The 5,263-nt window shown below is 38.8% G+C and overlaps 1 protein-coding gene across 2 annotated transcripts in view; it reads right to left on the reverse strand.

Moving 5' to 3' along the window:
- Positions 1-5,263, reverse strand: part of IGF2BP1 (insulin like growth factor 2 mRNA binding protein 1) — a 128,899-nt gene that overhangs the window by 120,283 nt on the left and 3,353 nt on the right. The window contains exon 1 of one of the 2 annotated variants that reach the window (XM_089531711.1): positions 1,199-1,246. The exons of the other annotated variant lie outside the window; for it this stretch is intronic. The gene's annotated coding sequence lies outside the window, so the exon portion shown is untranslated. Of the gene's footprint in view, positions 1-1,198; positions 1,247-5,263 lie in introns of those variants that run through there. 2 annotated transcript variants of the gene reach the window in all.

Raw genomic sequence — 5,263 nt, forward strand, 5'->3', positions numbered from 1 at the left:
TCTGAGCAAAATTATATATATATATATACACACACACACACACACACACACACACATCAATATAAAGACATATAAACCCTATCAGGGTTTTCTGGGCAAATTTGTGTATATATACATAACTACACATACAAATATAAGGACACACACACATATATAAACCTATCTGGATTTTCTGGACAAAATTTGTATATATATATGTGTGTGTGTGTGTACACAGGCACACAAATATATATATATATATATATATATATATATACACACACACACACACAAAAGATATATCTACATATAAAATTTTCTACATTTTCTGGACAAAATTTGTATATACAGTATATGTGTGTGTATACAGGCACGTGCGCGCACACACACACACATATATAACCTATCAAGGTTTTCTGGGCAAAATTTGTATATATATATATACACACACACACACACTCAAATATAAAGATATATATCTACATATAAAACTATTGGGTTTTCTGGACAAAATTTGTATATATATATATATACACACACACACACACAAATATGGATATATTTTAATCCTATTAGGGGGTTTTCTGGGCAAAATTTGTATGCACAAACATAAAGCCATATATATATATATATATATATATATATATATAAAAAACCACAAATATAAAGATTTATTTTAATCCTATTTGGGGGTTTTCTGGACAAAAATTGTGTGTGTGTGTGTATATATATATATATATATATATACACACACACACACACACAAATATAAAGCCATATAACCTATCAGGTTTTCTGGGCAAAATTTGTATACACACACACAAATATAAAGAAACATATTTAAATCCTATTTGGGTTTTTTCTGAGCAAAATATATACACACACACAGATATACTGTATATATTTAAATCCTATTGGGGGTTTTCTGGGCAAAATTTGTATACACACACACACACACACAAATATAAAGCCATATTGTGTAAGTGTGTGTGTATTAAACCTATCAGGGGGTTTTCAAGCCAAAAGTTGTATGTATTAATATATACAAATTTTATATCTACGAATATATTACAAATGTTGCCCAGAAAAGCCCCTGATAGGTTTGCCTCAGGGTGTGTGTGTGTTGTGTGTATATACACACACACACACACGCATATTGAACCTATCGGGGTTTTCAGGCCAAAATTTGTGTGTGTGTGTGTGTGTGTGTATTTGCCACCTCCTCCCTCTTCCATCTAGGAAAGGGCGTCCCACTTTTGCCTCCGTGTTGTTCTGTGGAGAATGGCGCGCAAAACAAAATGGGAAAGTCCTACAGTTAAGAAAGGCAACTAATGAGAGTTTATATAAAGATATTTTCATAAGATAAAGAATGAGTGGGGTGTATGTTTGTGTGTGTGTCTTTTCCACACAGATACAGAAAGTGCGAGCATTAAACATGTTCCAATCCTGGATGGTTTTAAAACAAAACAACAACAAGAAGAGTCTTCTTGACTAGGGAATGCATAACATAATCCCTCTTGGACAAAATGGAGGGGGAGGCATGCTCTTTCTGAGGAATGGATGCAAAAGGGGGCCAGGGAGACCCTCCTCCTCTCCCTCAGCATGGCTTCCTTCAGAGGAGTGAGCTTCAACGCCCAGGGTCCTTTTTGCACCACTTTCTTCCACTTTGGAGGAGGAGGAGGAAGAGAGCAAAATTAGATGAACAAGGCAGCATCATGCAAAGGAGGGTTTCCTTCTCTCCCGCCCCCGGTGCCTCAAAAGCATGCCACCATTGAGCCTTGGTTCCATGAATGGGCTTCACTGGCGGGGAAGGAGGAGGAAGAGGAGGAGGAAGCCATCGGAATCAAATACATGATTATTATTCCTCCAACCAACTAAAAGGGCGGTGATTGGGAAAGGGCTTCCGCTTAACCCTTCTCTCGCACCAGGCAACATGTGCGCCTTCCTCTTCCTCCTTCTTCTTTCTACATCCATATCTCTGTATATACAGTATATATGTGTGTGTGTCTATCTACACACACACACACACGTTTCTATGTGTCTATCTATCTATCTACACATATGTGTCTCTATATATATGTTTGTGTGTATCTATTTATAAATATAGATACACACGTGTGTGAGCATATATGTGTGTATGTATATAGATATAGATACACACGTCTATATATCTGTCTATATATAATATACACGGCTGTATATGTTTGTGTGTGTGTATATATATATATATATATACATGTGTGAGTATGTGTGTCTGTGTGTATGTATATATAGATACACACACGTCTATATATGTGTATCTACATGTATATACATATAAGTCTATATGTGTGTGTGTATCTAGATACACACATTTCTATATATCTGTGTGTATATTTACACATGTCTGTATATACATATATATATAATGTGTATCTATACATGCTTGAGTATATATGTGTATATGTGTGTATATATATATACACACACATGCATGTCTGTATGTATGCATATACACGTGTGTATATATACTGTATGTGTGTGTATATGCACACATGTCTGTGTATATATGTGTGTATAGATACATGAGTATATATGTGTATCTATATCTATACACATCATGCATGTGTTTATATATACAGTACATATATATATGCACATATTGTTTATATATACATATCTCTGTATATACTGTATATATGTGTATCTATATATACATACATACACATGTGTGTGTGTGTATTGTGTACATATGTGTATGCATGTGACATTTACATGTGGGAAATATGTGTGTATACATACATAGGTGTGTACCACCACTTGGTAAGGCATTTATTTGGAGAATTTGATCCATTTCCTCCCAAGGAGTACATACATGGGAGGCAGATGGGGAGGCAAATAGATATATACAGTAGATAGATGTATTTTTCCCCTTTCTGCCTCCCATGTATGTACTCCTTGGGAGGAAATGGATCAAATTCTCCAAATAAATGCCTCACCAAGTTGGAGGAGGGAAGGGATATCCTTGGGTTTTATTGCTCTGCAAAAGAAGAGGGGGAAAAGATTGGGGAGGAGAGCAGACAAGCCCACCCCAAAATGGCTGAAATGGTTCCGGAAATCCTTTAGCATCCCATTCCTATGTTTAAGCAGGAGCCCTATTCCCTATCCAGTGTTGTAGTCTTGTAATTTTAAAAGATTGTGTCCTAACAAAGAAAGCCTGGATGTCAGTCCCACTGAATACAAAATGCAAAAGTTGAGGTAGAAGCGCAAACAAGGCTTGAGTGGATTTGGAAACCCATGAGCACCCCATCCCCATGGCATTTTTGTGCAAGTGTAACTCCCCTGTGTGTTTAGTGTACATATTCCCTAGCCAGTGTCATATAGTGTTTTAACTTTCAAAAACTGCCTCCTCGCAAATCAAGCAAGCCTGGGTGTCAATCCTACTGAACACAAAATGGACACATATCCAGGGGTAGGAAACTACAATAACAAAGTACAACAACATCCAGAAGCCAAAAAACAGGGAGACTTTTCTTGACCAACCAAACATGCACAAAAACAAATGCTGCAAGTTTGCAACATAAATGTTGCAACACTTATGCAAGTTCACAACCTTTATTCTGGGCATTTGGGTTGGCCAAGAAAGGTACAACAACATCCCAAATCCACAAAATAGGGAGACCTTTCTTGACCAGCCAAACATGCACAAAAACAAACGATGCAAGGTTGTAACATGATTGTTGCAACACTTATGCATTATTTTGTGCATTTTGCAAGCATTTATTTTGTGCATTTGGGTTGGCCAAGAAAGACAGTACAACAGCATCTGAAATCCACAAAACAGGGAGACTTTTCTTGGCCAAACAAAAAAAATGCACAAATGCTGCAACACTTACGCAAGCTTGCAACGTGTATTTTCTGCGTTTTCCAAGCATCCATTGTGTGCATTTGGGTTGGCCAAGAAAGTACAATATCCCAAATCCACAAAACAGGGAGACCTTTCTTGGCCAACCAAAAAAACATGTACAAATGCTACAATGTTGCAACATTTCTGCAAGCTTGCAATGTGTATTTGGTGCATTTTGCAAGCATTCGTTTTGTGCATTTGGATTGGCTGGAATATTTTCTGCGTTTTCCAAGCATCCATTGTGTGCATTTGGGTTGGCCAAGAAAGTACAATATCCCAAATCCACAAAACAGGGAGACCTTTCTTGGCCAACCAAAAAAACATGTACAAATGCTACAATGTTGCAACATTTCTGCAAGCTTGCAATGTGTATTTGGTGCATTTTGCAAGCATTCGTTTTGTGCATTTGGATTGGCTGGAAAGGCATCCCAAAGTAAAACATCCCAAATCCAAAAAACTGGGAGACCTTTCTTTGCAATAAATAAATAAATAAATAAAATGCACAAAAACAAACGCTGCAGGCTTGCAGCATAAATGTTGCAACACTTATGCAAGCTCGCAACATGTATTTTGTGGTGTATTTTGCAAGCATTTATCTTGTGCATTTGGGTTGGCCAAGAAAGGCATCCCAAAATGGAGGGAGGGAGGAGGCAGGCTTACTTCTAAGAAGACCTATAGGCGATTGCACTGGGCTGCCTGTTCAGTCTTAAGCTCTTTCTAATAAAGGCGCTTTTTGCAAAGCTAGGTTTTGCAAAGCAGGGAGGATGGCATCCGGCAGAGGCAATGGGGGGACAAAGGGGAAGATGGTGGATGCAATCCTTCCCCCTCCAGCCTCCCTCCTCGTGTCCTTCCAGGCTTTCCAGGGAGGGGCATATTATGGTGTTAAAGGGTTTAGGCAGAGCAATAGCCAAGCTGGCTCAGAAGAGGCACCCAGGGTCCCCTCTGTCCTGGCCATTATTATCCAGGAGGAGATGGAAATCTTTAAAGCATGCCAGTCACACAGAGAGAGAGATGGAGGGGGGAAGGAAAGGAAATTGCAAGGTTGGGGGATGGGGAAAGGGGGAGGTTGTTGCCTTGTTGGAATGCGATGGCCCTTTAAATGGCTGTTGTGTGCCAGTGGCAATGTGGGGAAGGGGATGAGGAAGACCCCCCTTCCCAAAAATGACTGGGTTAGAAAGAACCAAGTGGAGTCATTTAGAATATGTCTCTCTCTTCTTTTTTGCACACTTTTACGCACAGGAAGGCTCTTGAATAAGCATAAGGTTGCTGTTGGGTGGTTGTTAAGAGCAAAGTCTTTAAAGAAAATAATACATCACAAATTTGAACTCTGTGTGTGTGTGTTTGTGTGTGGTGGGTGGGTGGGGAAATCGATTCTCCTGATCGAACAGGAAATTTGAT

This window comes from Sceloporus occidentalis, unplaced genomic scaffold (assembly GCF_023333645.1).
Source record: "Sceloporus occidentalis isolate IW3139 unplaced genomic scaffold, rSceOcc1.0.p SCAF_7, whole genome shotgun sequence".
In the NCBI taxonomy this organism is placed as follows: Eukaryota; Metazoa; Chordata; class Lepidosauria; order Squamata; family Phrynosomatidae; genus Sceloporus; species Sceloporus occidentalis.